Below are 12317 nucleotides of genomic sequence, written 5' to 3'. Positions count from 1 at the left end.
GGTAAACTAATTCGGGCTTGTGGGATGCTCTTCCCAAAGCCAGCGGGGACCGTGATCCCAGACTGGGGGCTGCGGAGAGAGTAATGGGGGGCGGGCCGTAAAGAAAAAAATTGTTTACTTTTAAAACAACTCTGGGTGCTCTCCCTGTAAAATAGGTATTATTCATTCCTTTCCTCCAAGGAACATTTATTGAACATTTACTATGTCTTAGGCACTGATCTGGGCACTGGAAATTAACAACCATCTACAGAACAGACAAAAATCTCTCTCCTCTTGGAATTCACGTTCTCAGGGCGCTGGTGGGGGGGGGTGGAATGTAGGCTGCGTAAAGCAGAGTCAGGGACTTGGGAGAACCTGGAAGGACTCCTAAATAAGTGTCGTCCTTTGAGGGTGTATTTGCGGCTACGTTTCTTCTCTTCACTCTGATGCGGGGCACGCTCTCCATCCCACTGATGAGGTTACCAGATGTTTGCAGTAGATCCTCTGAAGGGAGTTCCCCATACACGCTACTAAGTCCACGGCGGCATAGCAAGTCTGGCAGATAACTTCAGGGTCTTTGAGGGCATCATCCACTCCAGACCGAGTCTCTATCTGAGGGAGCTGAGGGGTGACCCTGTGTTGTTATTTCCTGCCCTGCTGTCTCATTAGTACTTCTCACTCCAGAAGGCCTGGCGCTCACACACTTTCTCTCTCCTTGGACCCCTTTCCATCGTCCGTATTGCACTCTTCTTTTCTTTCTCTTAATTCTCTCCCTTTTACTTTGGTGACTGTGACACAGTGCTTTGCCTCAGAATCACAGAGTCTCAGGTTTTTAGAACCCAGTGGGACCGTGGGAGTCAACCTAGAGCAGCAAGTTTTTGGCCTCTGGACTGACCAGGCTTTAACCTGGAGCCGTGAAATGAGAAAATATCAGAAAATGAAGTCGGTGTTTCAGACCCCAGTCAGTGGGTCCCCATATCTTTCCTTTGTTTCCTTTTCTTGAAACTTTTCAGCTTTCAGCATCATCTCTCTGCCCCAGGGGTTCCTCCCCCCTGAACTCAGCCCCCCAGCCCACGCTGCCTGCACGGCTGACGCCACCTGCTCACCCTGTTCTCCCACACGCAGCCGCCCAGGCGGTGCTCTCCTTCTCAACTTCGTAGCCCCGGCCCCCAGAACAAGAGTCTCTGCCTCGGCCTTAGGGTGGGAAGCCACCACGTGCGCTGCCAGGGAGCCGGCGTTCCGGAGCCGCAGTGGGAGCCGCAGACACGTTTGAAGCCGCCGCGCGTAGTGGTTCAGTTTGATAGAGTTATTGGTGCTGCGGTTCCACTTCATTACAGGATTATTAGGCTCTTGTGGGTTGGCCCAAGTGTGCAGCCATCGCTTAGAATTGTGTTTCTGGCGGAAAAGAAGGGGAGTGAACGTGATAACGGAAGCCCATGGATGGGGAGATTGCACGCGCTGTGCTCCCACCCAGGGCCGCGTGGGCTGCCGGGCTGTGTCGAGGCTGGGAGACCGTGGCTGCAGAGAAAGCACCCCCGTCCTTCCTGTCCCCGGCGTACCTCTGAGGTCTGGAGTTTGCCCCTGGTTCTCCTTTGTGCATCTCGGCGCAGACACGCACCTTTACACGGGCCCCCAGGAGGACCGCAGAAGCTTTGTGTTTTCACTCAGGAGTCAGGGCTGTCTGTCCCCTCTTGGTGTTTGGGGTCAGCCAAGGGAACCACTTTTGGTGCTAACCTTTGTGATGTCAAGCCCTCGTGGAAAGGATCAAGCGCCTGGGTCTGCTTCCGTGTCCGAGTACCTCCCTCCACCGGCTGGAGCCCTCCAAGCCCGTGTTCCCTTTGAGAAGCCACCTCTGCGTTTCTGCCATGCGATGAATTCACAGCAGTCCCATACTCTTAGATGCATAGCAGCCTAAACAGAGCATGTCACACTTGGTACGTCTCCCGTTACTCTCAGGACTCAGCGTGGTGTCCAGGAATGCAGTGCTGGTCCAGCCCTGTGAGAGGCTGTATCCCCTCCCTGCAGCCAGGACTCATGAAACACGGGCCAAGCTCCCTCCCTGGCAAACTCGCATTTCATCTGGACCTTGAGGCCAGCGGTTCTGTTCGTGCTGAGCGTTGGTTCTCCACCCATCGCTCTTGAAGCAGCAGCGTGGGAGAGAAGAGCTGGCCTGCTCATCTGGTGCTCAAGCCAGTGACCTACACGTGACCTTGGAGCTCGAAATATTGTCATCCAGACCACTGAAGTTCTCCCTAAGCTTTGAGAGGGAGAGACAGACAGACAGAGAGACAGAGATTGATTGATTTAGACTGTCTGGGGGAGGGTGATTTATTGGTTGAAAAATATTGTTAACCAACGATAATATCCCCCCTTTTGCTTTCTTTAAACCTACCCAGCGGTTAACATTTATCTGTCCGTGGTGCAGGCAGCCCAAGCTCAGACTCACAGGGGTGTATTAGTGTAGGTGTTAGGAGACGATCAGGTACGTTCTGGTCTTCACTCGCAGATGTCAAAATCCCGAGTTTATGGAGAAAAAGAAAAAAGGATTCCGGTTCCCAAGTCTATGGAGAAAAAGAAAAGGATTCCAAGTCTGGTACCGTCGTAGCAGAGTTGAGGACAGAATTCAGACCCTCGTGCTCGGTGTTCTTACCCCTGGAGATGAGCAGCTTAAACAGATACGTCTCCTGATCGCTCGAGCTCACCGCCTCTTAGAAAGCAGAACTTTGCAGGAGGCGGGAGCAGTCAGGCGGAGAGCTCTGTTGTCTTGCTTTCCCCGCACCGACGGTTCTGGCCGATGCCCTGACGTCCTCCTTCCTTCGGAAACAGGGGCTTCACGGAGGGAAAGCCGGAAGAGGGGGCTTCCGCCCAAAAGCACGTGAGTGGGTTCCACCTGCTTCACTTTCTGCTTCTAAACTGAGGAGCCACTTTCTTGTCCCTTGCTCACTTCAGAGGGATATTAAGAATTGATGAGTCACACCTGGAGAAAAAGAGGCGCATGTTGTCGCTGAATTAAAATGAGAAAAAGAGATCTGAGGGCATGTCCCAGACAGTTATTGTGTGTGTGGAGCGGCGGACCCTCCTGGGTTCTGTGGATTCAGAGACAGATGGAGCCCCTGCCCTGTGGACACGAACAGTCTAGAGGTTGGAAATCATAGACCATGTCAGGAAGGGCTCATCGGGAAAGGACGATGAGGGGTTTTCGAAGTGACAAGGGAGGGAAGGCGTTCCGAGACCAGCCTGGACCCAGCAGCCCTGGTCAGTGCGGTTTCTCGTGGTCACCTACTGGGGGAGGGACGGTGGGCCATGTGGCTGAAGAGGTGGGAAGGGGCCAGGTCACAGAGGTAGTAGGGACTTTGGACTTTACCCACCAGGCCGGCCATTCTCACCCTCTGTTTGTCACCAGCACACGGGCGCCGCCTGATACCCAGCCGTGTCACAGGCTCCTGGGTGTATCCAAGTGTGAGGGTGGCAATGAAGCAAGACATGGAAACCCTTTCTGGTCGCCACACCGCTCTCAGCCGCACGTCCGCAGAAGTCAGTCAGCACAGATCTCGGTCCGTGTGAGATCATCTCTGGGGCAGGTGCAGTTGCCCACGTATTTATTTGTAGCCCGGTCCCTTCTCCCTTCTGATGAGCATCTGCACACGAGAGGGTGAAAGTGACTCTTTTACAGGAACGTGCTTACATTTACTACTCAAGAACATCACTTGCAAAAGCTCGTCACGTGAGCCTCCGTCCGTGAGAAGGGACTGGCACCAGGGGGCGGTGCGAGCGGGCTCCGCGCGGAGACCTGCGGGCACGGCTGCTTGCGAGGTTTCCGCCGGGCGTGCTGCAGCCGAGCCTGGGCGGTTGAGATGCGTCTGGAAGGCGCGGGGAGGATGGGCTTGGGGAGGTGTCGGTGGAGGACGGAGGGGCCGTGGAGGCTCTTGCAGCAGTCCTGGCGAGAGGCCGTTGAGAGCAGGGATGGGGGAGGGCAGGCGGGGAGGACCCCAGGCAGCAAGATGTGGTCACGGCTGCGAGGTGAGGGCCGAGCGCAGCCAGGAGAACGGGAGCCGTCGAGACAGGAGGATCGCGGCAGAACTCACCCTGGGACGGGTAGAGACCTCGTGCCGCTGGAAATGGTCAGAGAGTGTCAGACGCCGCCGGCCAGAGGCCAAGTCCACCGGCGGGCTCCGTGGTGGGGGAGCAGCTCCTGGGATGCAGAGGGAGCTGGAGTCCAATTGTAAACCTGTTGCGGGAGCCTGTGGGTTCTGGGGCCGGAGGGGACAGTAGTCACGGACGATGAGTGAGGGGGAGAGAGGAAGAAGGTGGGCACGGGCTGGGAGGCGGAGGTGGGCTGGAGGAGCTTGGGGGCGGAGATGAGAGAGGCGAGAGCGTAGATGTTCTTGGGCTTGTGCTCCCCGCCTAAGGTGAACTGAAGAGAAGCTTCATCTCATCTCTGACGTGGCCTTCCCCAGAGCTGATCCTTTCTAGCACGAAAGGCCAGCGTGAGTGACCCCCAGGAGGGTCAGTTCAGGATGTTCGGATCTAAGTTTTATGCTATAGCATCTGAGAGGACAGAGGATACTGAAGCACCCTCAGATGACCTGTCCCAGCACTTGGAAGGCCGAACACGGGTCTTGTCCTTTTATTTTCAAGAATGACACCTCCAAGACTGTAGAACTCTAGAGTTGAAAAACCTGTTTGCTGTATTTGTAGTTGGATGAAATGTTGAGAGGACCCGGTCTCTTCCCTTTCTGAAGAGTTGTTTTCTTACTGTTTCTCAAGTGTCGATCGTGTTTGGCGGTGGATTGAACTGCGGAAAATGAAGGGGAGGGATCCTGTTCTTTGACTGGCCCTAGGCATTAGAGATGCTCTTTTCGGTATCCGGACAACCTGCCAAGTAAACATGTTTAATTGGAAAGCAATGCTCTCCTTTTCTTACTCTGTATCAAATATTTTACTTTGGGGCCATGACTTCCCTTCTCGTAGGGGAAGAGAAACATTTCCAATTCGGATTTCTTCAGATGGCCTTGATGACAGGCAAATCTACATAGATTTACTCAAAGTACAATTATGGTGAGTAACCCAGTTACAGATGGGTTGCATTTGGAAGTTTCACTTGAAGTCGATTTTTTTTTAGTGTTTAGACTTAATTTTGAGATAATTATAGATTCGGATGCGGTTGTAAGACTTGCTACAGAGAGAGCCTGTGTACCTTTTACCCATTTTCCCCCAGTGGTAACATCTGGCAGAACTAGAAATCGACATCATCACCAGGATATTGGCTTTGATGCAGAGTCAGTAGAACAGGAGAAGGATCCCTCGTGCTGGCCTCTCGTAGCCCCGTCACTGCATCCCTAACCTCTGATGTGCCTTCCACGTCTACGATGTTATCTTTCAGGAATGTGGTATAAGTGCAGTCACACAGCATCTAAACTTTGGGGACTGGCGTTCTTTCACTCAGCGCAATTCCCTGGATATTCATCCGGTTGCTGCATGTATCAGTAGATTGTTGCGTTTTATCGCTGAGCGGCCTTCCACGGCGTGGGTGCGCCAGGTTTATTAAACTGTTCGTCCATCGAAGACATCTGGCTGGTTTCCAGGTTTCGGTTATTGCAGATAAAGCTACCGTGAACATTTGTGTTCAGGATTTTGTATGAAAATACGTTTCCATTTCTCTGGAATAAATACCCAGGGGTGCAGTTGCCAGGCCATACGGTAGTTTGCTTTGGCAGGTTTCGTTTTTGAAGAAGCCGCCGAGCTGCCTCCCCGGGTAGCCATTTTCTGTTCCCACCCGCGACGTGTGTCCCGCTTCTCCTTGCTAGCGTTTGGTTTGGTCACCGTTGTTTTCATTTTTGCCATTCTGATAGGTGAGTAGGGATATCTCGTTGCTGTTTTTTTGTTTGTTTGTTTGTTTTTTGCGGTACGCTCACTGTTGCGGCCTCTCCCGTTGCGGAGCACAGGCTCGGGACGCACAGGCTCAGCGGCCATGGCTCACGGGCCCAGCCGCTCCGTGGCACGTGGGATCTTCCCGGACCGGGGCACGAACCCGCGTCCCCTGCATCGGCAGGCGGACCCTCAACCACTGCGCCACCAGGAAAGCCCCTCGTTGCTGTTTTAATTTGTATTTCTCTAATGGCTAACGGTGTTGAACATCTTTTCATGTGCTTATTTGCCACCTGTCCTTCATCTTCTTTGGTGAAATGTCTCTTCATATCTTTTGCCTATTTTCTAATTGGACTGTTGGGGGAGTTTTTGCTGTTGAATTTTGAGAGCTCTTCCTATGGTCTGTGTAGTTGTCCTTTCTCAGGTATGTAACCTGCAGATACTCTCTCCCACTCCCTAGCATATCTTTTCGTCCTCTTAACGCAGTCTTTTGCAAAGCAGAAGTTTCTCATTCCGATGAGTCTCCTTTGTCATTTTTCATGGCTTGTGCTTTTGGGGTCAAGTCCAAGAACTTTGTCTAGGTCGTGAAGATTTTCTCCTGTTTTTTTCCCTAAAAGTATCATAGTTTTATATTTTACACTTAATTTTGTGATTCACTTTGGTTAATTTTTGTATAAGTTGTAAGGATTAGACTTAAGGGTTTTTGGGTTTTTTGTTTTGCTTTGTTTGGGTTTTTGTTGTTGTTTTTTTGTCTATGTCTGTCCATCTGCTCCAGCACCGTTTGTCGAAATGGCACCTTAAGTCAAAATTCTGTTGGGTATATTTGCCTGGTATATTTCAGGGTTCTCTATTCTATTCCATTATTATAGCTTTATAGTAAAAGCCTTAATGTGGGGTACATTGATTACTCTCACTTTATTCTTCTTTTTCAAGATTGCTCTAGCTATTCTAAGGCCTGCGCCTCTTCCTATAAATTTTAGAATAAGCTCGTCTTTATCTACCAGAATCCTTCCGGGCATGTTGATAGAAATTGCATTAACTCTATAGATCGTTTTGGGGAGAATTGACATCTGTACTATGTGGACTCTTCAACCCATGAACACAGTGTATGTGTATTTGTTTAGTTAGGTCTCCTTGGATGTCTTTCATCAACCTTTTATAATTTTCAGCATACAGATCCTGTATATGTTTAGTTAAGTTTATGTCTATTTTTTTGTCATGATTGTGAAAAGCATTGTGTTTTAATTTTGGTTTCCACATGTTCATTGTTTATTATAAAACAGGTACCATAGAATGTAGTTTCTCTTGAGATCAATATCATAAGTAGTCATGGTTTCTAGATTAACCCACAAAAGCCAGATTAAAAGTCATACTGGGGGCTTCCCTGGTGGCGCAGTGGTTGAGAGTCCGCCTGCCGATGCAGGGGACACGGGTTCGTGCCCCGGTCCGGGAGGATCCCACATGCCGCGGAGCGGCTGGGCCCGTGAGCCATGGTCGCTGAGCCTGCGCGTCCGGAGCCTGTGCTCCGCAACGGGAGAGGCCACAAGTGAGAGGCCCGCGTACCACCCAAAAAAAAAAAAAAAAAAAAGTCATACTGAAGCTGATACAATGAAGTCACTAGAAAGAATGGTAGACTACCATATGGTTATTATCCTACTAGTATTAAATAATAGCAAATGAGGAATAGTTACTTATCAAAAATCTCGGAGAGGTCTAAGTCTAGTTCTTAATTTATAAAATGTGATGTTCCGTTTTCTTCATGGGTATATCATTAAATCTACTCTCATGCATATCAGTTCTGATTACTGTCAAGTTTTTGGGAAGAAGTATGTATGACAAGAGTTTCCTGATTTCACGATATAAGAAAAAAAAAAAGAAAAATGGAGGAAAGTATTTAAACAGATTGCGCAGGTAGAATTAACTGGACTTTGAACAAAGACAAGAAGCAAGTATGAAAGAAGCAGCCTAGGAGAATTATTCTACTAGACTCCAGTGCATTAAGCTGGGCCAGCTTGATGCTGCAGGGACCAGTAACCTCAGAGGCATCCAAAAGTTAGATGTTTCTTTTGTGGGAATGAATCTTTTTTAGGAAAACAACAAAAAACAAAAAACCCTGCATTGTTGCAGTAACAGTGTTATCTTTTCTTGAAAGAAAGACCCAGATAGTCAACTGTTTCATGGAAGTTTTTATTTATTTTTACCCTGCTTGCTCCAGGAAGAATGTAAAGCAGCTTATATAAATATATAAAACAAGATCAAATAAAATTAAAAAGGAGTAGAAAGCAAAATTGGTCAAAGGAAAAATAAGGTGAGGGCCAGGACAGAGATTAGGAAGTGACTGTGAAGTTTTGCTTGTCTGCTTGAGGTGAGTAAAACATGTGGCTTGGACAAATTGTCTTTTTTTTGTTTTTTAATTTTATTTAATTTTTTTTGAATTTTATTTTATTTATTTTTTATGCAGCAGGTTCTTATTAGTCATCCATTTTATACATATCATTGTATACACGTCAATCCCAATCTCCCAATTCATCACACCACCATCCCCCCTGCCTCTTTCCCCCCTTGGTGTCCATACGTTTGTTCTCTACATCTGTGTCTCAATTTCTGCCCTGCAGACCAGTTCATCTGTAACCATTTTTCTAGTTTCCACATATATGCGTTAATATGTGATATTTGTTTTTCTCTGACTTACTTCACTCTGTATGACAGTCTCTAGATTCATCCACGTCTCTACAAATGACCCAATTTCATTCCTTTTTATGGCTGAGTAATATTCCATTCTGTATATGTACCACATCTTCTTTATCCATTCGTCTGTCGATGGGCATTTAGGTTGCTTCCATGACCTGGCTGTTGTAAATAGCACTGCAGTGAACATTCACCTCACACCAGTTAGAATGGGCATCATCAGAAAATCTACAAACAGCAAATGCTGGAGAGGGTGTGGAGAAAAGGGAACCTCCTACACTGTTGGTGGGAATGTAAGTTGGTGCAGCCACTATGGAGAACAGTATGGAGATTCTTTAAAAAACTAAACATAGAATTATCATATGACCCAGCAATCCCACTACTGGGCATATACCCTGAGAAAACCATAATTCAAAAAGACACGTGCACCCCAATGTTCATTGCAGCACTATTTACAATAGACAAATTGTCTCTAACCCTCGAGCAAAACAATCATGAAGCCAGTGTTTTTGTTTTTAGTTTTTTTTAACATCTTTATTGGAGTATAATTGCTTTACAATGGTGTGTTAGTTTCTGCTTTATAACAAAGTGAATCAGTTATACATATACATATGTCCCCTATCTCTTTCCTCTTTTGTCTCCCTCCCTCCCACCCTCCCTATCCCACCCCTCTAGGTGGTCACAAAGCACCAAGCTGATCTCCCTGTGCCATGCGGCTGCTTCCCACTAGCTACCTATTTTACGTTTGGTAGTGTATATATGTCCATGCCACTCTCTCACTTCGTCCCAGCTTACCCTTCCCCCTCCGCATATCCTCAAGTCCATGCTCTAGTAGGTCTGTGTCTTTATTCCCGTCTTACCCCTAGGTTCTTCATGAGCTTTTTTTTCTTCCTTAGATTCCATATATATGTGTTAGCATATGGTATAATTCAAAAAGAGTTATGTACCAAAATGTTCATTGCAGCTCTATTTACAATAGCCCGGAGATGGAAGCAACCTAAGTGTCCATCATCGGATGAATGGATAAAGAAGATGTGGCACATATATACAATGGAATATTATTCAGCCGTAAAAAGAAACGAAATTGAGTTATTTGTAGTGAGGTGGATGGACCTAGAGTCTGTCATACAGAGTGAAGTAAGTCAGAAAGAGAAAGACAAAGCCGGTGTTTAATCATGAAGGCTGCCCAGGGTATCTGCCGTCTTTCACCTGGCCACCGGACTGTCTGTCTAGAAAGAGGCGTCGTCCTGCAGGGTTAATTAATGACGGGAATTCAGATCCTGCTTGGGCGGCCTCTGCTGACTGAAGCAGCTGCTGTTCTGAGAGCTAACAGCCGGGTACCTGCCCCCGGGGGCGGTGCAGAGCCTTGGCCCAGCCCAGAGTTCTGAACTTTGTGCTTTATAGTGAAGTCAGGATGATCAAGACGTTCTATTATGCTTCCCAGCGACAAGGACACCCACAGGTGTAAGGATTTTTGTAAGCAGAGTTGCAACAGTAGTTTGAGTATCTAAAAAACATAAATAGGGCTTCCCGGTGGCGCAGTGGTTGAGAGTCCGCCTGCCGATGCAGGGGACACGGGTTCGTGCCCCGGTCCGGGAAGATCCCACATGCTGCGGAGCGGCTGGGCCCGTGAGCCATGGCCACTGAGCCTGCGCGTCCGGAGCCTGTGCTCTGCAACGGGAGAGGCCACAACAGTGAGAGGCCCGCATACCGCAAAAAAAAATAAATAAAAAAAAATAAAAAACATAAATAGCCTTTTAACAAGTGCTTGTGCTCGATGGTTCTTCCCCCCCTGCCCATTAGTTACGTTTCTTCTGGTCTTTGAGTAAGTTGAGCAGCCTGAGATCCATCTGAAGACAGATCCATCCATTCAGAGCGTGGTCTTTGGTTTTAAGGCAAAACCTTTGTGTTGTTTTAGAGAAATTACTTCCAGCACAATTCTATCTTCCGATGACTCATTTTCTATTGGAAATTCTTTATTGGAAGTGGGAAGAAACCCACAGATGTCTACACAACTTGTAAACTGGTAAAGAGGCGTGTGCCTTTACAGCAAACTGTTTATACGTGCATAGGTGTGTTACTTCCTTTTTGAGAGTCTATGTCTGAGCTGGTTATGTGTTCTTTTATACCCCAAAGACTAGAATTAGAAAAACGTTTGCCCGTTCAGTTCCGTATTGTTGTAGCCCGTTCGGGAGATTGCTGGTGCATTTTTAGTTTCTCTGTAAAACAAGCTGAAAGACAATGTGACAGTTCTCATTGCATTTGAAATTGCTGCTGGCCAGGCCTGTTGCAACAGCTGGTGGGCGCCTCTGAGTTTCAGGAGCTATTTCTGGTAGATGATCTGGGATCAAGGCTCTCCAGTTCAGGCCATAAAAGGCCCGTCCCATGTGGAGTTGCTCCACTGCTTCTGACGGCGTCCTCAGAGGCTGAAGTGTCCTCAGGTTTTACTTGGATTTACCCAGGAATGGATGGCCACACCAAGGCCAGATTGCGGAAGTTCAGTGTCAGGGGCACCAGGGGACCGACAGCTTCAAAAAGAAGACACTTGTTGATAATACTTTGGCGATCTTTTTTCAGAGAAACTTTTGGGATGTAGCCTTCACCTGTTTACTGCACTTGCCGCCCAAACGCCATTTGGAAAGCACCGTTCTATATTTATCCTCTTCTGAATCATCACTTCTGATAGATGCAGTTGCCTTGTTTGCACTGTGATACTTGGTTTTGTACAGTGTTCCCTGGGCTCACTTTTGATATTTTGCTTTTTGTTTAGAATTTGAAAGTAGTATTCATTGAAAGGAGACGCAAAGAAAATACTTGAGGACAGCCAAAGCCGAATTAGAGGATATAACGTGTTTTGTTTTGTTTATTTTTTAATTAGAAAAATAAGGAATTACAGTGTGATTTTCTTCCCCCCTTTAACTTAGAGGAACAAGGATTATACAGAAATTTGAAGTAAGTGAAAAACCTTCCTATAAATCTAAACGCAGTTGTTTTTTCTTAAGTGTCATCTGTCTGAGCATGCCTCCTAAGGATTTGTTGATTTCAAACACTGGAATGTTCCTGCCAGTATGTGCTAGTAATTGCATACTCCTCTAAGTACCCTTGGGCATGTTTCTTGGTTTTGGAATGATTGGGGTTTTTTTCTTAAAAACAAAAGAACTTACTTTATGGTACAGCGAAGTTGGTACTAACAGTTTCGTCAATAGAATCTAGAAGGTCCCTCCTGTCTGAATGTTAGCACTTGAAGCCTTGGAATTAAAAGCATGATACACAATACACAGTACTTCAGTCATTGTATCACAGGTATGAGGTTGACGTTCAGAAGGGCAAGTCTTATGTCGCGCCTATTATGAACCCCCGGGGAAGCGTAAATCACCAGCGATCCTTTTGTGTGATCTTTGTTTTAGGGTTCTTTACCTTGACTCGGATTCTTTAAGCTTGATTGATAGAACTTCTTATGTTCCAGAATTTATTTAATTTTTAATCTCACTTTAGTTTCTAGATTTGGGGCTCTATTTCAATTTTTAATTCTCCAAGAAAATAATGTCATATCATTCCTGTAAAGCCCTAGAGACAGCTGTCGTCTCTCTGTAACGTAGCTTTTGGTGATTTGCTTGTACTGAAAAAAACATGGTTCTTTGATTTTTTTCTTTTGTTTGTTTGTTTTTGTTTTCTTTGTATTTCTTTCTTTATTTTAAAGATGGTTTCTGCATACTGTGTCAGATGGACCAGTAGGGGCAGTCATTATTTTTATCAGGTAGAAAAACAGAATATTTATAGAG

General features: G+C 47.0%; 1 protein-coding gene across 10 annotated transcripts in view; it reads left to right on the top strand.

Annotated features, from left to right (window-relative positions):
* Positions 1-12317, top strand: part of SVIL (supervillin) — a 235394-nt gene that overhangs the window by 73162 nt on the left and 149915 nt on the right. Inside the window, exon 1 of one of the 10 annotated variants that reach the window (XM_067705081.1) lies at positions 10930-11487. The exons of 8 other annotated variants lie outside the window; for them this stretch is intronic. The gene's annotated coding sequence lies outside the window, so the exon portion shown is untranslated. Of the gene's footprint in view, positions 1-10929; positions 11488-12317 lie in introns of those variants that run through there. One more of the 10 variants, XM_067705085.1, reaches the window with a different exon arrangement.

The sequence above is a fragment of the Pseudorca crassidens genome, chromosome 1, assembly GCF_039906515.1.
Source record: "Pseudorca crassidens isolate mPseCra1 chromosome 1, mPseCra1.hap1, whole genome shotgun sequence".
NCBI lineage: Eukaryota > Metazoa > Chordata > Mammalia > Artiodactyla > Delphinidae > Pseudorca > Pseudorca crassidens.
Note: the sequence above shows the minus strand (reverse complement) of the source record. Positions and strands in the feature narration are given on the sequence as shown.